Source organism: Mesoplodon densirostris, chromosome 13 (assembly GCF_025265405.1).
Source record: "Mesoplodon densirostris isolate mMesDen1 chromosome 13, mMesDen1 primary haplotype, whole genome shotgun sequence".
Classification (NCBI taxonomy): domain Eukaryota; kingdom Metazoa; phylum Chordata; class Mammalia; order Artiodactyla; family Ziphiidae; genus Mesoplodon; species Mesoplodon densirostris.
Genome location: NC_082673.1, coordinates 30104741 through 30128182, shown reverse-complemented (window position 1 = coordinate 30128182; position 23442 = coordinate 30104741).

Below are 23442 nucleotides of genomic sequence, written 5' to 3'. Positions count from 1 at the left end.
AAAAAGTACTTAGTAAGACAGTGGTTGTCAGGAATTAACCTTGGAGAAAGGGATAATAGATGTTTATATCTTTGAGAATATCATTAATCATAATGTTGTCATCAGTGGAACACAAGATAAAAGCAGGGAGCCTCCCTACAGTACTGATATCCTTCTTTGGTGGTAGTTGAGTCTTGTGTCGTCATTAAAGTGACAGTTGGATCATCTGTTCTTAATCCTGCCAGAGATGTTAACAAGTTTAGGAATACCATGTGCTTTTTTTTGTGGAGGAGGGGGTGGCTTCTTTCATTACAGAACTGGTTTCAGTCCTGATAAGGATATGTGTGTCATAGACCAGTATGCTACACTTAAGTGAAGAATTTTGAAAACAAGATCATTGAGCCATATAAACAATATGATCTTGGAAAAGTTGTTTGCCTATTACAAGCATTTTATGCCCCCGAACTCTCTTTTATTTCAGTGTAATCAAAGTTAAGCTTTATTGTGAAAATGAAAATGATCTCATATCAACTCAAATGAAGTCAAATCAAATCAACATGTCAGACTGCATCAACTAAAATTTTGGATGTAATTTTTTTTTTTTGCTTTCACTCTTTCTCATGGCTGAAGACATATTCTAGCACATACCTCATGTTAAAGAACTCAAGAGTGTTTTTTGTACTGAGTAGAATAGTACAACAAGGAACTGGAAGAAGCAAGATAGGCGGAAGCAGTAAAGAGTGCATGTGCAATAACAGATTCATCTATTGGAAACATCTCTGGCAAAAATGCAGCAGAGTACAAAGCTATCACTGTGATGGAACTTGGCCTGCTTTTTGAGGTAGTAGAGATGCAATGAACTGAGGAGACTTCTCGTACCCCTCAGTTGAAGGAATTAATGATGACTTCTCACACAACTTTACTCACTCAACAACCTTGAGCAATAAATGCAGATGTAATTGAGCTTAAAGACACGATCCTAATTAGTTTAGAAGGTGGTGATATTTCTGAAGAGTTTTCATATAAACTGGTTGTCACGCCAACTACCAAAGAAAAATACCCTCTTTGTTGGAAGTATACAGCTGCATCATCAGATAAACTCTGATCTTGTGTTCAGAAGTGAGAGGTTGAAAGTAGTACTTCACTTTGTTATTAAGAGCTCTCTGAACAAAAACACCCTGACAGTACTGACTAGGGGTTTAATGGACTGTTTATAATGGAAAGAAACCAAAGATTTAGATAATGAGTGAAAGAGTAAATAGTGGAGGATGGATATCAAATCACAATTATAAAAAAAGTATCTACTATAAATAGAGATAGAATAATGTGCATATATACATGTGAAAAATATATATGTAGGTGTATTGTATAATATATCCATATCATGGACTTATTCAGACATAGATATTGACTATCATGCAATCAAATGTGGCTGAGCTGAGAATATTTTATATTTTATAAATTTTCTGACACAGTAAAGTTCAATAGTGTCTGAAAAGGAAGACACTCTGGAAAACTTAAAACAAATAAACAGATGATCTTAGTAGCAGGGAAATATGGTAGGAAAAAAGATCAGCAAGCTTGGAGATACCATAATAGAAAATATCCAAATTAAAGCATGAAAAAAGTGTTCACAAAAGTATTAATTCTCTAATGCACATGCAGTATGGTTTTCCACAAAAGAGGAAGACAGAAAAAAAAAATGGGAGCTACCAGAAAACTACTAGAGCTAATCAATGAATTTGGAAAATAGCAGAATACAAAATTAATACACAGAAATCTCTGGCATTCCTATAAACTAATGATGAAAAATCTGGAAATGAAATCAAGAAAACAATCCCATTTACCATTGCAACAAAAAGAATAAAATATATAGGAGTAAACCTACCTAAGGAGACAAAAGACCTGTATGCAGAAAATTATAAGACACTGATGAAAGAAATTAAAGGTGATATAAATAGATGGAGAGATATACCATGTTCTTGGATTGGAAGAATCAACATTGTGAAAATGACTCTACTACCCAAAGCAATCTACAAATTCAGTGAAATCCTTATCAAACTACCACTGCCATTTTTCACAGAACTGGAACAAAAAAAATTCACAATTTGTATGGAAACACAAAAGACCCCGAATAGCCAAAGCAATCTTGAGAACGAAAAACATAGCTGGAGAAATCAGGTTCCCTGACTTCAGACTATACTAACTAGCTACAGTAATCAAGACAGTATGGTACTGGCACAAAAACAGAAAGATAGATCAATGGAACAGGATAGAAATCCCAGAGATAAACCCACGCACATATGGTCAACTTATCTTTGACAAAGGATGCAGGAATGTACAGTGGAGAAAGGACAGCCTCTTCAATAAGTGGTGCTGGGAAAACTGGACAGGGACATGTAAAAGTATGAGATTAGATCACTTCCTAACACCATACACAAAAATAAGCTCAAAATGGATTAAAGACCTAAATGTAAGGCCAGAAACTATCAAACTCTTAGAGGAAAACATAGGCAGAACACTCTATGACATAAATCACAGCAAGATCCTTTTGGACCCACCTCCTAGAGAAATAGAAATAAAAACAAAAATAAACTAATGGAACCTAATGAAACTTAAAAGCTTTTGCACAGCAAAGGAAACCATAAAGAAGATGAAAAGACAACCCTCAGAATGGGAGAAAATATTTGCAGATGAAGCAGCTGACAAAGGATTAATCTCCAAAATTTATAAGCAGCTTATGCAGCTCAATAACAAAAAAACAAACAACCCAATCCAAAAATAGGCAGAAGACATAAACACACATTTCTCCAAAGAAGATATACAGACTGCCAACAAACACATGAAAGAATGCTCAACATCATTAATCATTAAAGAAATGCAAATCAAAACTACAATGAGATATCATCTCACACTGGTCAGAATGGCCATCACCAAAATTCTAGAAACAATAAATGCTGGAGAGGGTGTGGAGAAAAGGGAACACTCTTGCACTGTTGGTGGGAATGTGAATTGGTACAGCTACTATGGAGAACAGTATGGAGGTTCCTTGAAAAACTAAAAATAGAACTACCATATGACCCAGCAATCCCAATACTGGGCATATAACCCAAGAAAACCATAAGTCAAAAAGAGTCATGTACCAAAATGTTCATTGCAGCTCTATTCACAATAGCCTGGAGATGGAAACAACCTAAGTGTCCATCATCGGATGAATGGATAAAGAAGATATGGCACATATATACAATGGAATATTACTCAGCCATAAAAAGAAATTAAATTGAGCTATTTGTAATGAGGTGGATAGACCTAGAGTTTGTCATGCAGAGTGACGTAAGTCAGAAAGAGAAAGACAAATACCGTATGCTAACACATATATATGCAATTTAAGATTTAAAAAAATGTCATGAAGAACCTAGGGGTAAGACAGGAATAAAGACACAGACCTACTAGAGAATGGGCTTGAGGATATGTGGAGGGGGAAGAGTAAGCTGTGACAAAGCGAGAGAGAGGCATGGAGATATATATACTACCAAACGTAAGGTAGATAGCTAGTGGGAAGCAGCCGCAGAGCACAGGGAGATCAGCTCGGTGCTTTGTGACTGCCTGGAGGGGTGGGATAGGGAGGTTGGGAGGGAGGGAGATGCAAGAGGGAAGGGATTTGGGAACAGATGTATATGTATAACTGATTCACTTTGTTATAAAGCAGAAACTAACACACCACTGTAAAGCAATTATACTCCAGTAAAGATGTAAGAAAAAAGAAAAAGAAATGGGAAAAATATGGTGGAAATTTTTCAAATTTGACAAAACTATGAATCGAAGTTCCGAAAAGCTGAACAAATTTCAATAGGATAAACACAAAGAAAATCACAACAAGCCACGTCATCATCAGACTACTGAAAAGAAGATAAAGGAAATCTTTAAAAAAGACAGAGGGTGAAATCATATAGAGGGGAACAAAATAAGAGTAATTGTGGGCATATGGTCAAAAATAATGTAAATCAGAAAATGTATAAGAGTATCTATGAATTGCTGGAAGAAAAAAGAAACAAAGAACAAAAAACAAACCCAGTGAACCAAGAATTGTTTATCCAGCAAAAGTATAATTCAAAAATAGAAAGACATAGACAATTCAAAGAAAAAAATGTAAACAAAATTAATTTCCCAAAGAGCTTTATTACAAGAAATGGTAAAGATAGTGTTTTGGTATGATTAAATAAGACATAAATAGTAAATTTTGGAGCAACCACAAAATTGATTATCTAGATACCATCCTCCTGTACTTACTCTAAGTATATTAATCTTAAATAGTCTACATTTCAAATATCTTCTAGATAGGTGATCACACACATATTTTATACATGTATTTGCTTATAATCATTAAATATTTAGATCAATGATTCATAGCACATCTATGAAGATTTTGAAACATGCAGATGTTCTGGCCCCACCCAAGATTAATGGAATCAAAATCCCTAGGTTAGCAGTTCTGAGCAGTTCTGCAAATTCAAGGAATTCAAAAGCTCACTGAAAAGTTTTTGTGCTTATTCAGACTGAACCTCTGAACTCTCTGAAGGTTAAAAACCTTCATTTTTTTCTCTTCTTCCTGCTTTCCCCACAGTAGCAAATTCAGATTTGCTGATTTCAATAAAAGGAAAAATAACATAATCAAAAACTGGTCTGAGGGTGGGGGTGGGGACAATGCATACAGATGCCAAACCAGCTGAGTGATGCACCCATATTGCTGCAGCATTTTGGCACTCAATGTATTTTGTCTGATCTAAGGGGAAAAAAAGCAGAAGACACTAATTATTATGTTGGCCCAAAAGTTCATTCGGGTGTTTCTCTTGGATACTACAGAAAAACCGAATGAACTTTTGGCCAAACCAATACTAGTACCAAAAATGAAAGTGGGGACCTTACTGCAGAAAGAGGGAAATTAAAAGGATAATAAAAGAAACTATGAACAGCTCTGTGCCCAGAAATTTAATAGCCTGGATGAAATGGGCCAATTTCTTAAAAGACTTGATCTGCCAAAACTCACATTGTAGAAATAGATCATCTGAATAGAAATATATTTGTCAACTAAATCAAATCAATAATTAATAAAAAAGCACAAGATCTAGATGTGTTCAATGGTGAATTCTACAAAACATTTAAAGAAGAAATTATAGCAATACTTTACAAGCTCTTTTAGAAGATAAAGGCAGTGGAAATACTTCCTAACTTATTCTATGAGGGCAGAATTACTATAATACCAAACCCAGACAAAGACATTATAAGATAAGGTAACTACAGATCAATATCTCTATGAAAATAGATGTGTGAACTCTAAACAAAATATGAGCAAATCAAATCCAACAATGTATAAAAATAATTATACACCATTACCAAGTGGGATTTATCCCAGTTGTGCAAAGCTGGTCCATCTTTCAAAGATCAATTAAGTAATTCATTAATTAATGTAATTCTTTAACCCACATCAGTGTGTTGAAGAAGAAAAATCACTTGATCACATCAACAGATATGGAAAAAGCATTTGACAAAATTCAACACCCATAAAATAAAAACTCTCAGCAAGCTGGGAATAGAGGGAAACTTCCTCAACTTGATAAATAAATATGTACAAAAAACTGACCACAATCATCATACTTAATGATGAGGAATTTGAAACTTTCCCACTAAGATCAGAAACAAGACAAGAATTTCCCCAGTCACCACAGTTTTTCAGCATCGTACTAGAAGTCCTAACAAATGAAATAAGAAAAGAAAATGAAATAAGAGTTATATAGTTTGGGAAGGAAGAAATAAAACTGTCATTGTTTACAGATGACATAATCACCTACATAGAAAATCTGAAAGAATCAAGAAGAAAAAAAGACCTCCAAGAACTGATAAATGATTATAGTAAGGTTGCAGGATACAAGATTAATATACAAAAGTCAATCACTTTCCTATATACCAGCAATGAACAAGGGGAATTTAACATTAAAAACAAAATACTGTTTACATTAGTACCCCTCCAAAATAAAATACTTGGAAATAAAACTAACAAAATATGTACACTATGTATGTGAGGAAAACTACCAAACTCTGATGAAAGGAATCAAAGACAAAATAAATAGAGGGAGGGATATTCCATGGTCATGCATCATGAGCCCCAATATTGTCAAAATGTCAATTCTTTCCAATTTGATCTATATAGATCTTCAAAGCAATCTTAATAACACAGTAAGTTATTTTTTGAGTATCAACAAACTGATCCTAGAATTTATATGGAGAGGCAACACCCAGAATAGCCAACACAGTATTGTAAAAGAGCAAAGTTGGAGACAAACTACTTGACTTGAAGACTTAACTATAAAGCTACAGCAATCAAGAAAATGTGGCATTGGTGAAAGAACAGACAAATAAATCAGTGGAACAGAGTAGAGAGCCCAGGTATTTCATCCATGTAAATATACTCAACTGATCTTTGACAATGAAACAAAGGCTATATAATGAAGAAAAATAGTCTTCTCTACAAATGCTTCTGGAACAACTGGACATCCATAGACAAAAATATGAATATAGGCACAGACCTTAAACCATTAAAAAAAAGTAACTCAAAATGAACCATAGGCTTAAATGTAAAACAAAAAACTGTAAAACTCTTAGAAGATAATGTAATAGGAAATCTAGATGTCCTTGGGTTTGGTGATAACTTTTTAGATACAGCAGTAAAGGCACAATCCACAAACAAAAAAATTATAAGCTGTACGTTAAAATTAAAAACTCCTCTAAGAAAAGACAGTATCAAGAGAATGAAAAGGCAAGCCACAGAATGGAAGAAAATATTTGCAAAAGATATATTTGATAAAGGATTTTTTGTGCACACTATACAAAAATCTCTTAAATCTCAAAACCAAAAAGAAACAACCCAATTTAAAAATGGATGACTATCTTAACAGATATCTCATCAAAGAAGAGATACAGATAAAAATAAGCATATGAAAAGATGTTCCACATAAGTCATCAAGGAAATGCAAATTAAAATAACACTGTGATACCACTACAAACTTGTTAGCATGGTTACCATCCAGAATACTAACAACAAATGCTGGTGAGGATGTGGAACAACAGGAACTTTCATTCATTGCTGATGAAAATCAAAATAGTTTATATATATATATATAAATTTTCCATATTATTAGGATGTTCTGATATCTTAAAAAATCTTTCTAGCTGGGACTAGCCAATTCTTAGAGATAGCAAAAGACCCAGCTGCAAGCATGTCTTTGATATATGCACACTACAATCCAGAGCCATTCCTCCTCTAGTTGGCCTATACACCTCAGGAGGCAGTATTCCTCTGCCTAATCATCCCTGAGCCAGGTACCCAGCAATTAGTGACCACCCTTATACCTTAGAGACAACCAAATTATTCAAATTATCCAATCTAAACTTATTCACCCTGCCTTGCTTTGCCTTTCTTATAGAATCCCCATTAAGGCTCTGGCCTAATGCTTTCCCTTTGCTCCTCTCTTATGCCTCCTGACCACCCTAGTTTTCTTCCATACCTCCAGTCTCTAAGATTTGTGGGAATAGCAAACCTTGTTTATTTCTGAGCCCTTCCCCTGTCTCCTCTTGTGGCCACACTTAGCTGACAACCTCATAAAAGGTCACAGAACATATAACCACTTAAGAAGGCAGTTTAGTGGCTTCTGACAAAAACAAACATACTCCTACTGTACGATCCAGCAATCATACTGCTTGGTATTTACCTAGAGTTGAAAACTTATGTCAACACAAAAACCTGTGCAGGGATGTTCATAGCAGCATTACTTATAGTTGTCAAAACTGGGAAGAAAACAAGATGTCCTTCACTAGGTGATAAACTGTGGATAAACTGTGGTACATTCAGATAATAGAATATTATTAAGGGCTAAAAAGAAATGCACCATCAAGCCATGAAAAAACATAGAGAAAACTTAAATATCTATTACTAAGTGAAAAAATATACATATTACTAAGTGAAAGAAGTCATACTGAAAAGTTACATATTGAATGTCTCCAACTATATGTCACTATAGAAAAGGCAAATTATGAAGAAGTAAAAAATCAGTGGTTGTTAGGGTTGGGAGGTGTGGGGGTGTGGAAAGATTAGGTGGAGCAAAGAGGATTTTTAGGGCAGTGAAACTACCATTCATGATAGTATAATGGTGGATACACATTATTATACATTTATCCAAACCCACAGAATGTATAACATGGAGTGAACCCTAACATAAACAATGAATTTTGAGGGATTTGATGTATCAAGTTAGGTTCATCAACTATAAAATAGACCACACTTGTGGGTGATATTAATAATGGAGGGATATGCATGTATGGGGTCAGGGGGCACATGGAAATTCTCTATACCTTCTGCTCAATATTGCTGTAGAGCTAAAACTCTAAAAAATAAAGTCTATTAAAAAAATTAAAGCATTGGAAAATGTACTATGCAAAATATAACAAGAGTTCAAATGACTCAGTAACAGGATAGACTTCAGAACAAGAAATATTACTAATTGATAAAGAAGGGTGGTTCAAAATAATAAAAGGATAAATTTATAAATAAGTTATGTAAATAATGATAATGAAAAATAATATTTTAATATTTGAAAGAGATCTAAGAATGTGCTTAAAGAACGATTTATAGACTGAAATATTTAAAATTGAAGAAAAATCTCATAAAATTATCTACTTTTGTACCTTTAGAGGCTATGAAACAAAAATAGGTTAAACCTAAAGTAAATGAAGAGAACTAATAAATAAATAGCAAAAAGGAAATAGAAAATTAAAAAATACAGAAAAACTATGAAATCCAAAGTTGTTTATTTTTAAAGATCAAAAAAATCTATAATTTTCTAGTTAGATTGATGAATATGAAAGGAGAAATGAGGCATATTATCAATAGCATAAACAAAAGAGAGGTAGCCTTACAAATCCTAAAGATATTAAAATATTCATTCATGTGTCATGGCTTTTTACCTAAAGCATCAAAACATATAATTAAATGTGTTTTCTTGATTTTAATCAGTGACTAAAATGAAATATTTATAATTAATACCCATTTTGTGAATATATTCATGAAGGAAATTTGAAGTCATAGGCCAGCAGAAGGAGGAAGATAACTACACGAAGTGTAAGGTACTTTCTGAGAGCACAGTGTCAAGAAAGTGAGTGGGCCTTTGCCATCAAAAGCAGTGATTTTGCAAGTGCCTGTCCTTACCTCTAAAAGGCAGGGTTTGAAATTTGCTCATTTTGTAGTCACAGCTCCTGGCAGAATGATTGGCATAGAGTAAGCATTCACAAATATTTGTTGACTAATGTATATACAGTTAGCTGAAAATTAAATAAGTAATAAAAGACCTCTTTCCTGCCACCACCCCGGATTTTTGGATGTAATAGACCAGTAAAATTTCTACAAACATTTCCAGTTTGCCTGTTGTCCCAGGGTAATTACTAATTATTCTCTCAAATGTGTCCTTTTTGTGTGGTAGAGTATATCTGACCTCAAGCCTATCTGGTGACAGGAAGTGAGGCACAAAAGGCTTTTTTGTTACATTTAGATTTTTAATCCGTTTTGAGTTTATTTTTGTGTATGGTGTTAAGGGGTGTTCTAATTTTATTATTTTACATGTAGCTGCCCAGTTTTCCCAGCACCACTTATTGAAGAGGCTGTCTTTGCTCCACTGGCCTCCTTTGTCATAGATTAAGTGATCATAGATGTGTGGGTTTATCTCTGAACTTTCTATCCTATTCCATTGATCTATATTTCTGTTTTTGTGCCACTACCATACTGTCTTGATTACTGTAGCCCTGTAGGATAGTCTGAAGTCAGGGAACTTGATACTTCTTAGGAGAAAACATAGGCAAAACACTCTTTGACATAAATCACAGAAATATCTTTTTTTGACCCACCTCCTAGAACAATGAGAATAAAACCAAAAATAAACAAATGGGACCTAATTAAACTTAACAGCTTTCACACAGCAAAGGAAACCATAAACAAGATGAGAAGACAGGGCTTCCCTAGTGGGGCAGTGGTTGAGAGTCCACCTGCCGATGCAGGGGACACGGGTTCGTGCCCTGGTCTGGGAAGATCCCACATGCCACAGAGTGGCTGCGCCCGTGAGCCATGGCTGCTGGGCCTGTGCATCCGGAGCCTGTGCCCCGCAACGGGAGAGGCCACAATAGTGAGAGGCCCACGTACTGCAAAAAAAAAAAAAAATAGAGAAGTCAACCCTCAGAATGGGAGAAAATATTTGCAAATGAAGCAACTGACAAAGGATTAATCTCCAAAATATACAAACAGCACATGCAACTCAATAACAACAACAAAAAAAACCCAATCCAAAAATATGTGGAAGGCCTAAATAGACATTTCTCCAAAGAAGACATACAGCTGGCCAACAAACACATGAAAATATGTTCAACATCACTAATTATTAGAGAAATTCAAATCAAAACTACAAAGAGATATTACTTCACACCAGCCAGAATGGCTATCATCAAAAATATACAAACAATAAATGCTGGAGATGGTGTGGAGAAAAGGGAACCCTCTTGCACTGTTGGTGGGAATTTAAATTGATACAGCCACTATGGAGAACAGTATGGAGGTTCCTTAAAAAACTAAAAATAGAACTACTATACGACCCAGCAATCCCGCTACTAGGCATATACCCTGAGAAAACCACAATTCAAAAAGAGTCATGATCCACAATATTCATTGCAGCTCTATTTACAATAGTCAGGACATGGAAGCAACCTAAGTGTCCATCGACAGATGAATGGTAAAGAAGATGTGGCCCATATATACAATGGAATATTACTTAGCCATAAAAAGAAATGAAACTGAGTTATTTGTAGTGAGGTGGATGGACCTAGAGTCTGTCATACAGAGTGAAGTAAGTCAGAAAGAGAAAAACGAATACTGTATGCTAACACATATGTATGGAATATAAAACAAAAAGAAAAAGAAAAAAGTGCTTTTGAAGAACCTAGGGGCAGGACAGGTATAAAGACGCAGATGTAGAGAGTGGACTTGAGGAAACAGGGAGGGGGAAGGGTAAGCTGGGACGAAGTGAGAGACTGGCATAGACATATATGCACTACCAAATGTAAAATAGATAGCTAGTGGGAAAAAGCCACATAGCCCAGGGCGATCAGCTCAGTGCTTTGTGACCACCTAGAGGAGTGGGATAGGGAGGGTGGGAGGCAGATGCAAGTGGGATGTGATATGAGGGTATATGTATATGTATAGCTGATTCACTTTGTTATAAAGCAGAAACGAACACACCATTGTAAAGCAATTTTACTGCAATGAAGATGTGTAAACAAAATTAATTAATTAAACTCTACACATTAAAATTATTTTTTCACATGTGTATGAAAATAACATTCTGCTATAATGTGTAGATCTAATTCATCTATTGTGCCTGAAGCTCAGTGGAATTTTTTTTTTTTAATTCTAGAAATCCAAACACTTCATATCTGTGCAGTTACCTGGTATATGTCCATTGATGATTTCCTTTCTCCCATGCTTTTTTAAATGTCCTCCCTCAGCCTCCTCTTTAAGATGCCAAAGGAGAACATTATATTGAACCTACTGGTGTGATCTTCTAATTCTCTAATTTTTTCTCCCTATACTATCTCATTTTCTCTTTGCTCCCTTTTTTCAAAGATTTTCTCAGCTTTGTCTTCCAATATTTCTATTGAATTTTTTATTTCTACTCAATTAAAAAAATTCAACGTAATTTTTGTTGTTCTGTGGTATTATTTACAGCATTTTAAAATTATTTTATAGATTTAGTAGCTTGTTATATTTTTGAGAATTATAGTAGTTATATTTTCAGTTTTCCTCAATATTATTATATATCTAAGTTCATTCTTTATCTTTGTATTTTGTTACCAACTGTAGTCATAAAACAATTACAATATTAAATTTTGGTATTGATATAATGCTTACTAAGGATGTATTTCCAATTTGCTCATTAGTTTCATATGAGCTGGGAAGTTAATAATCTTCATTTTATAGATAAAGAAAATTAAATGTATTGCCCAAGATACCCGCACTGTTAATAATAAAGTTATAATTTTAATCCAGACAGTGTACATCTGAAATCTAGAACCTTAAACATCATAAACTCTTATTTCCATTGAAAGATCATACATGGTGTATACTGTATAAGGAAGGAGTAATGCAAATTCTGTTTTTGAAGGTAGGATTTGTCAATTTGAGTTCCACTGTAAGATCATCTGAGGGGGCCATCTTTTAGAGAACCCAAATGCCATTATATTTAGGTCTTTTGCATTTGGATAGAAAATTCCAATATCCTGCCTCAACTGTAAATCTCTGGTTGTGTCAGTGTTCTGGGAGCTGAGAGAGCAAGACAGTTGGGGGTAAGTTTGGCATTCAGCATTCATTTGGCAAAATCAAGTGCCTCTTTAATGGAAGTCACCAAGAAAATTTGAGACAAAATTAAGCGATCTTATATACCATCTCTTTGTTCCCTTCTTACCAAGATTCTTTCTCAAAATTCTCATCTCCCCCAACTGTGTCCTCAACTCATTCTGACAGCCTTCAATTTCACAACTCTTTTGAAATTGTTATTTTTAATGTCACTGGGAGCTCTATGTTGTCAATGTCAATGGTATCTTTCCTTCTCTCAACTTTATCTACTCTCAACCATTTTTGACATAACTGAAAATTCCTTATTTCTTGTAATTTCCTTTTTTTCTTTCATATCATATCTTTAGTTTGTTTTATATTTAGAAAACTTTATGTATTAATCATTTTTTTTTCATTTTCTGTATAATTTGATGCTTTGACAACTTAGGACTTTGCTGATCTAAGAGAGCCTGCCCCTCACAGGGCTGACTAGTTCCTCAAAGATAGCAAATGACTTCTCTGTGAGTGTGCCTTTCATGAACCAATGAATCCAAAGCCCATACCCCCAACCATCTCCTTTACTGGGCTCTCATAGGGCTCTTAAACTGAAAGCCAATATTCCCCTACTCTAATTACCCCAAGTCCAGGTACCAGACAACTAAGGGCAACCTCATAACCCAGAGCTTGCCAAAATTATTCCAAATAGACATAGTTTAGCTTTCCTTCCTTTAAAAACCACATTCTTTTGCTTACTTATTTCTCCATTTCTTCTCCCTCCTGACCAACCTTGGTGTTTCCCCGTGTGGCTATGCCTCATGTTCTAGTGATCTGTAAACATAAAAATCTTCCTTCATGACAGTCATTTCTGTGTCTGCATGTCTTATCACGACTGATTAAAACAAATTCTTGGTACTTTGTAAAACAGCGTATCTTCACGGTTCCCTTTTACAAGGTTCTAATCAACTGCTCAAGTAACAATGTCAGCATGACCTCAGTATTGCTGCTGAAACTTTCCCTCTTCTCTTTCAGCTAGTGAGTTCCATCTCTATGCATCTCCTCTCTCGATTTCTTCAAATGTATATCTCCATTCTAGATTTTCTCCCAGAGCTATGTATCTAATTATTTAATTAACAACTCCATTTGGATGTCTAACAGGAATTTAAAATATAATATGGCCAAAATAAAATTCTTAATTTTCCCCAAATTGTATTCTTCTTCCAAAGTTTCCTTAGTAAATTTTACCCTGTACATGCAATTAGTCAAACCAAAACCTTGCCTTTATTCCAGAATATTTCCCTTTTCTTACCTTTGAATCTTCTCCATCTTTACTGCTATCACTCTACCCTAATATTATGTCCTATCTAAACTGCTTCAGTAGCAACAAGACTGATCTTATAATGAAGATCATGTACTGTCCCGCTTCTAACTGTATATCATACATTGAAGACAATAAAGACAGTTCAAGTTGTGCCCCAATGCCTTCTAGGATTTCTACTATCTAGTCCCTGCCTACTTCTCTCTCTCTCTCTCTCTCTCTCTCTCTCTCTCTCTAATAAATACATACTGAGTTCTAGCCACAAAGACTTTCTTGTTGCTGTACACCCATGCCAGCCCCAGCTAGTTACTCTGCCAAGGCCTTGGCATTGGGTAACTTCTCTCTCTGTAAATATTCCCTGTAAAACTTTATGTAGCTTTTTCCTTCTTGTCAGGAGGAAAACTCTTAGCCTAATGTAAGCTTAATATAAGCCTTTCAAAAGTTTCTCCTCTGAACAGTTTTGTTTTGTTTTTCTTTATATGACATTATTTTCAGAAATTATTTTACTTGCTTACTTGACAGTGTCTATGGAACCTAATATATGTAAGTCACTTATGAACCAAGACCTTATTTTAACTTTATATCTCAAGTATGTAGAACTGTGATTGACACATAGTAGGTCCTTAATATAATTTTGAAGGTGAAATGAATAAACTATAAATACAGTTGCCTAGTTTCAAATGGAGCCAAATTTCAATAAATTTAAGCCTTGAATCATGTATGCGTTTTGATTTGGTATAAAGTATTTCTTGAGTATTTGTTTAACAATTTTAATACACTGGCCTTTCCTGACATTTGAAAATTCCTTTTAAATTTCCTCAAATTCATTCAGTCCTGAAACAGAAAGTCCAATGTATTTGCTTTATGACTCTATGATTCCTTTCTTATTTACTGAATCATATTCCTCTCACACCAGGCTTATTTTTTGAATATGAGAGTTTTAGAGAGGTTATGGATGTTTCAGAAAAATCATAGTAAGCATTTATGGATACTAATAACATATCCATTAATGTTACAAACAAATGACTATGGAAAGCAGGACATGTGTGAAGAAAGTTTTAATCCTGATTTTTAAAATTCTAATCATTATGATTGATGTTTTCCTCCAGTTTTAGTATAGGAGGACTGATATTAAAACTGATATATTTGGAATATCTTGAAGGCAGTTTCTTTCTTAAAAGCATTTAGGCCTACAGAATGAAAATAAAATACCATTTGTGTTGTGATAGAACTAATATGCATATATTATGAAAACTGTATCTCAAATGGTGAGCATTAATTTTATTGTATAGTGAAGATTCAACTTTTGGAAGCTCCAAATTTGTAGACAGATAAGAAGGAAGAAAGAGTGATTCTGTGTTGTAGCAAGGTTTAGGGGACAATAAGCTTTTTGGGAAATTAGATGCCTTATCTAATTTGTATTATCACTTGAAATCCATGTGCTACCTGGTGGCCATTCTGGTCCCATAAGGAGGGATGAGACAGATACAGTTTGTACTAAAAGACTCTAATCTTCACTTTTGTGTGTGTGTGTCTATGTATGTTTAAAAAATGATGGTATCCATATTCTTGCTTATTGTTTAATTACCATCTATGAAATACAAATATAGATATAGAACACTTGGAACATAGAAAAAGAAGTATGGTAAAAATGTTTTAATTATATCACTTTCTCTGTTTTGCTATCTATCCTAACACTTTTTAGTGTTTACTTCATGAACTGCAAAAGCTGCAAACTCAACAAGAATATTGTGTGCAAACTGCCTTATGCAGTATTCCCTAAATGTTGAATCACAACTTTATATACTAAGATGGTCGAATTCTAAAGAGTTATGGTTCTGAAAAGAGCAATGATATGCCTCTGGGACTGAAACATGTAAAGTTTAGAGAAGGGTGAAAAATTAATTATGAACACTTGCATAGCACTTACAGTGTGATTACCACTGTTTTAAACACTCTGCATATGTTGCTGTAATTAATTCTATCAATTGCCTAATGGTGTAGACGCATTAATAAAACCGTTATACAGATGGAAAAACTGAGGACCCAGTGGGGTTTAAAAAATTGCATAAGACACACAGTGAATGCACTTTAGAGAGAGGTTTATAAATCTCAACAATCTAATGCCAGGTTCTAAACCACTACGCTATGGTTGCTCTAAGTTCTGCTCCTTCCTTCTTTCCCTCCTTCCCTACTTCACTCACTCACATACTCACTCATTCATTCTCTTTGTTTACCAGGCCATAAAGATTAATTTGAAAAAGAGCATCTGTGAAAATGTTCCCGTTCATTGACAGATCCAGAAATACAAATCCTAGTAAACCCAGCTATAGAATTAATTATCTAATGCAGTCTCTTAACATATGAATAATTGCATTTTACCAGAAATTCCTAATAAAAGATTAAGTTTCTAATATTTTTAATTAAATGCCTTGAGCAATCTGATTGTGCATATTTTTGTTAAGAGGATTCTTTTGACTATACTCCCCAAATCAAAGCAAACACTTACCTTCTATAAATCTATTAAGCCCTCTATAATTTATTGGCTATTATTTTATTCAATCTTCCATTCATTAATTTATTCATTCAGTAAATAGTTTTCAACATCCATTATGTGATATTGAAGGCACTTCTCTGGAACACAAAAGTGGGTAAAACTAGATATGTTCTGCATACTCACATCATTTATGGTATTTGTGGAAGACTGATATTCATCCAATACCTACTGAAATTAGGGTAAAATTCCGATGTGATAAGTACTACAGAAAACGAGAAGGAATTCAAGTTATCAGAATTTGCAAGTGGGGGATTCACATTTGTTTGTAAGGTAGAAAAATGCATCTCTGTACAAGTGAACATTGCAATGATATCTGAAAGATAAAAAGGAGTTAACCATCTACCATCTACATGTTGCTGTTTGTATGGTATAAGCTCTTAAAGTAAAACAGTTTGAAATAGTTATCTCAGTGTATACACTAATTATCTGGGAGAACTCATCAATAATTTTCCCCCTAAAACTGAGTCACTGATATACCATTTAGGAAATAACTGCCTGGATATTTTAGGGGCCAGTCTACTGAATCTGAAAGGTTGAAATCTCTCCAGAAGACTTCAGGATAAATATTGAATTTGGGATCTCAGGGCAACTGAGCCTCAGTGATCTTCATGGCCATATAGATGTGTGATAAAAGAGATGACAGTTGTATGAATGTATTTGCCCTTTTATGTTACACTGCTGAAGTTGCAGGCATCACAGCTGAATGAAAATGTCAGAATCATAAAGCAAGCCTAGGGGCTGTACTAATTCTCATTACCTAAGTCTTGTAAACCTGGTGTATATCCCACAATATACAGAGTATTAAATACTGTAACAAAGAAGGAGACAAACGCAGTATTTATCAGGGACACTATAATTTTGAGACAAAAGCTTTACTCATTACACAATGAATAAGTCTTATAAGAATTGACTGTATATTTTACTGAGGCCAGACCATTATAGTTCAGAGTCTATTAGTCTTTTTTCTTACAGGTATGACATTTACTTGCAAAACAATTCCCCAAATGCCTTTTGGGCATCATTTTAAGTTCAAAGAAATAAACTGAAGACATTTTTCCACTATTAGTCATTAGTCAGGATCTCTTCACATTAAGGCGGTTTTTTGTCTCTCTCCCTCCCTCTCTCCCTTTCTTCTTTCTTTCTTTCCTGCCTTCCTCCTTCCCCCCTTTCTTTCTTTCTTTCTTTCTTTCTTTCTTTCTTTCTTTCTTTCTTTCTTTCATTTCTTTCACGTTCATCACTCAATATAAATTTTACCCTGGGTAAAATATTTCCCTTATGTTTTGATTTACTCTTAGTGAACTAATTATATTCGCTACTTAGATAAAAATCAAATATGAAACTAGGCAAAATTTTGGCCTAGAGTTCAGAGCTCATTCAAGGGGATCACACACATTTTCACTTCTGTTCCAAAGCATCTGAAATACAATCCAGTAATCACAATATTTACTCTAATGTACCAAGTTCAACAAGGTTATCCTCAGTATCTTAATTAAGTGCAATTCTAAGGACTTGACTTTGGAAAATGGTCAGAAATCTGAATAAAAAACCTTAATAACTTTACCCCTCTTTTCTTTCAGTCCTCCTCAACTGACTGCCTATGACTTATTCCTAATGCCTTGGCTTACACACCACTTCCTCAGAGATGTTTTTCAGCATCCCCAACCCCCCTCTAGCCCAACCTTCTACATAAGACTTCCCATCTCTGCTTTCACAGCGTATTCTACTTCTCTTCTGCAGTATTCATTACACTTTTAATTACTTCCTTGGTATATGTATTTCCTATTAGATTGAAAACTCTGTTAAGGCCTGACTTTGGCTCATATGTATTAACTGCCTTATCATTATACCTAATATAGTACCCCTTGACATAGTAACTAAGTTCTCAATAATGCTTGACTGAATAGACGAGTAAATGAATGAATGAATAAGTTGATATGGACCCTGGAAAAATTATTAATTCACTGTGGTTTGCGTTCTGCTTTCCAGTCAATTTTTTTCTTATCAATTCTTCTAATAATTGATGCCAGGTGTCAGCTTTACTGATCCTAGGTCTCTCAGTGTTTTTTTCTTTTTCTTTTTCTTTTCTTTTTTTTTTTTTTTTTTTTTTTGCCTTTTTTGAAAACTGCTTTTTGGAGCTGAAAGATTATTTCTACAAAATTGTATATGAGAGCTGATAGTATATAGAAGTTTCCCTTATATTATGGAAAGGGTCACTGGCTTGAAATAAAGGAATGAGGCAATTTGGGGAATAACCTGTAAGAGGGGTCGGCCAATTATAGACCACTATCCAAATTTAGGCAGACAACTGCTTTTGTTAATGAAGTTTTATTGGAACACAGCCATGCCCGTTTGTTTATTTATGGCTGTTATGACTGCTTTCACACTAGTATAGCATAGCTGAGTAGTTGCTGCAGAGCCTAAAACGTCTGCAAACTGTTTACAGAAAAGAGTTTCCTGACACCTGATAGAAGCTGAGAGACCGATTTGTTTCAGCTAGACTTCCAAAAATCCCTGTATTCATACCAGTTAAATGATTTCCCACTTTCCTTCGGAAAAAAACTGGTTCCAAGTGATGGGAAAAAATATTGGCCCTTGGTACTCAGATTTCAGAGAGTTGAAAAAAGCTGCAGGCAGGGACATACTGGGATATTACATAATCTTCCAGAGAGCTAAAAATTACTAGACATTGTAATTGGTATGATAGAACTGAGTGAAGAATGCTGAAAATCAAATTTAGGATTCTCAGGTAGGATGTAAACAGTTCCAGTAAATACCAAAAGGAGCTCTGTAGTGTAGCAATGAAATATGTATGCCTTCAAGAGATTTGCCAAAATAACATACTTTCTTTTCTTTACTCAGAATATATGGTCTGGAATGAAGAATACCCAAGATAGTATAAGCTGGGCACACTACTGAACAACACTTTTTCACCAATAAGGTGATTAGGAAGCCTTCTCATGCTTCCTGAACTTACACCCCTTTGGGTGGAATCAGGGAAGAGGAATGAGAAGTCCATACCTCTCCTCCATCTATATTTAAGTGTTTTTCTAAATGCTATCAATTTTTCAGACAGACCAGACTCAGAGCTGTTTAAAGAATGATCTAGTATCTATCTTTTCTGTCTGAAAAAGATGCCTGCTGTTGCTTTGTATAACAACTAAAAGAACCCCAAGACTCCTTATTACGGTGGTCCATACAATTTTGTAAACTATTTTAAGCTACTTATTTTGTGCTGCTTTGATTACACTTTTCTCATTTTGATAAGTTTGAAGTATTTTATACATCTGACCTATTTGCACATTACACTGTGGTATAAACTGAGATGCTGCTTGCTGTACAACTTGGGTCTCCTTGTTCAGTCATCTCTGAATTTAAAGAGAAGTTGTTCAGTCTGTAGTTGTGAACTATGCCACCTGTACTTTAAATATAATAACCTATTTAAGAGGATATTTGAAAATAAAATGATCACAATTTGTAGCTCAGGAAGTTCTGATCCTGCTTTCACTGCCTGGTCCATCCTACAATGGCCCCCAAGTGTAGGATAATCTTAGGAATAATTGAATTGCCTTGGTCCATATGGTATGTGCTTGATTCTCTGATCATACTGGATGAATTTAGTACTCAGGTGCAAAAAATGGTGGACTTCAAATAGAAACAAAGAAAAGCTCAGGTGCCAAAGGATCATTTTCTGGTACTTAAATGGAAAACTCCTTTCAAAACAAATTATTATAGACTGAAAAATATAAGAAAGACTTAGAAAATTGATGGGATGGAAGAAAGAGACAAGTTTAATTTAACAAGAAAATACAAGGAAACCTGATGGCCTACAAAATATATAAAAATGTATTTTATACCTATGGGGGAAAATTATATCCACATGAATGTGCGTATAAATCAGTGAAACAGGAATTCAGGAATGCAGAATATCAGGAGACTTTTAACTTTACTCTCCCAATTCAGGCATGATGCCAGTGAAATAGTATGGGAAAAGAGAAGGTGAAATTGTGATAAAAATGGAACAAGTACATAGAGGATGAGCCTTCTTGTAGTGTTAGAATGTCTATAAATCAGTATTTAGATATTAAAATATTATATTACCTAAGGACAGATTAGACAGTAAAATCTCTGATAGCACAATTATAATAGGCATTTCTCAGGATGCCTTCTGTAAGAGTAATTTGGAAGAATGTATTGAAATTGAAAGTCAGTTGTACACATAATTCAGGGAATCATGACAGACTAAATATATATAGCTTGCATAGCTGAGACCAAAAGTCCAACTGTGTTATTGTGAATAAAGTTTAATTTATTTTATTTCATTCTTATTATAGAAGTAATTCCTATTCATTATAGTAAGATGAGAAAATTTTATATATGTATATGTATTAAACTTACTATACAAAAACAATGATTGTTTAAAATATTCTCCATTCTTTTTCAACAGAGCAGTAGTGATATAGTAAACATTATGACCTGCTTCAAAAGCTGAGGAATAAGATGAGGTCACATTTTTTAGGTAATGTTTGGTTGACAGATTACATTCATACCCCAAAGTGTATAAACTATAAATACATAAATCTATTTTCAAAAAGTGAGCACACCTGTATAACTACCATCCTGGTCAAGAAAGACTATCTCCAGCACTCTAAAAGCCCCTTCATGCCCCTTCACATAAACTACATCCTGACCCAGAGAACTACTCTCCTGAAGCCTACCTTTGTAGATTGACTTTGCTTCCTTGTGAAATATATGTACCTGAAATCATATAGTAGGCGTTTTTGTTTGGTTCCCTTCACTTAACATTGTTTGTGAAATTCATCTATATTTTTGCATGTATGTATATTTCGGACTTTTTCATTGTTTAAAAGTATTTTATTGTAGAATTTAACCTCATTTATTTATTCCTTTGAATGTTGATAAACATTTAGGTGTTTTCCATTTGGGGGTAGTTACAACAGTGTTGCTATAGATATGCTTGTTTATGTCCTTTGGTGAATATATGGATATATTTCTATTGAAAAAGAATTACTAAGTACATTTAGTGCATATATTCTGCTTTGGTAGATGTTGTCAATCAATTATCACAAGTGGATGTAAAAATTTATACTTCAACCAGCGTAAGAGAGTTCCAGCTGCTCCAAGTCCTTACTAATACTTGTTATTGTCAGTTTTTAAAAAATGGCTATTTCTGATGAGAAAGTAGATGTTATTGTGATTTAAATTTTCATTTTCTTCATGAGTATTGCCATATGTCTATTAAGTTGAGCAAATTTTCCATGTATTCATTGGAAATTTTATATCACTTTTTTGGTGAAATCCCTGTTATAATCTGTGACATTTTCATGATTGAATTTTCCTCATTGATTTGTAGTAGGTCTTTATATATTCATATAATGTCTTTCACACATATGATTTATCAAGATATATATCTTCCCTCAATGTGGAGGCTGATATCTATTGATAGGAGATTCTTAATTTAAATGAAGTCAAATTTATCCCAGGTTTCCTTTAGAGTTAGTGCCTTTTTTTTTCCTGTTTAATAACTCTTTGCTTACCCCAAAGGTCTCCTATTGTTTTTTTGTTTGTTTGTTTTTTGCGGTACGCGGGCCTCTCACTGTTGTGGCCTCTCCCGTTGCGGAGCACCGGCTCCGGATGCGCAGGCCCAGCGGCCATGGCTCACGGGCCCAACTGCTCTGCGGCATGTGGGATCTTCCCGGACCGGGGCACGAACCCGCGTCCCCCGCCTCGGCAGGCGGACTCCCAACCACTGCGCCACCAGGGAAGCCCTCTCCTATTGTTAATGCCAAAAACTTATTGTATAAACTTGACCTTTCAGATTCAGATTTGCACTTTTTGGGGAGATTTGTTTTGAATATTATGTGAAGAATAGCTCAAGATTTATGTTTCCTCTAAGCATTTCTGAAAGACTTGGCACAATTTATTGAAGTGATCATACTTGTTGCATAACTGTGTTACATTTGTCATAAGTCAAGTGGCAATATATATTTGAATCTGTTATTAAACTCTCTAGTACAAGGTAGGTAAAATTTTTTAAATGCCAGATATTAAGTCAATCGTATGTCAGACACTTTGGATCATATGGTAGCCAAAAACAATATGTAAGTGAATGACTATGACTGTGCTCTAATAAAACTTTGTAAAAAGAGACAGCTGATTTACAGGTCACAGTTTGCCAACTACTGTTCTAGTCACCTCCATTGGTCTATTTATCTATCTTTGCACAATAACAGCCTTTATTACTCACTGGTATGTATACATACATATACATATAATGTATACAATATATGTTATACAATAGATGATGAATTAACTCAGTTTTTATTTGATTGAGAATATTTTTATTTAGCCTTCATTATGAAGAATATTTTTGCTTGGTTTTTTTTTGTTTGTTTGTTTTTATTTTGTTTTGTTTTAGCTATTTAAGGTTGTTATTTCATCTTCTTCCGGTTGTAATCACTTTGGCTTAAAACTCAACTATCAGTGTTTTTGCTTCTTTGAAGGTAATGCATATTTTTCTTTCCTATAATATCATTCTCTTTATTTCTTCATTTCTTTCTTCCTTTTTATTTTTATATTTTTTTATGGTATGCTTACATGTGATCTAAATTTTATTTACTCTTCTAGGTAGACCAAAGAGCTTCTTTAATCTTTGGCTTAATGTTTTCCATCAGTTTGGAAAAGTCTTGTTCAATATATTTTCAAATATTATTTCTATTTTCTGAACACCAATTACACATATAGTAGAAATTTTTATCTTATCTTATTTAGTGCTGATGTTTATTTCTATATTTGTGTTCTTTTTACTCTCCCTAATTCAGTGCAGATATTTTCTACTGACCTACTAACTAGAATGCTGTTAACTATTCTATCGATTCCTTAATTTCATTTATGCTGTTTTTTAGTTCTAGTACTTCCATTTAATTCTTCTTTATGGATTCTATTTTTCAAGTATAATTTTTAAACTTTAAAAAAATATACTAATCATAGTGTTCACTGTACATTTATTTTTGTAGCCAGGAATACATCAATACCAGATTAGCACAATGTCTGATATCCCCAGTATTTGAATAACCTGTGGATCTATTTCTATTTTCTGTTTCCTTCCACCTTGATTTTCAGCTACTTGATCTTATCTCTTGGCATATC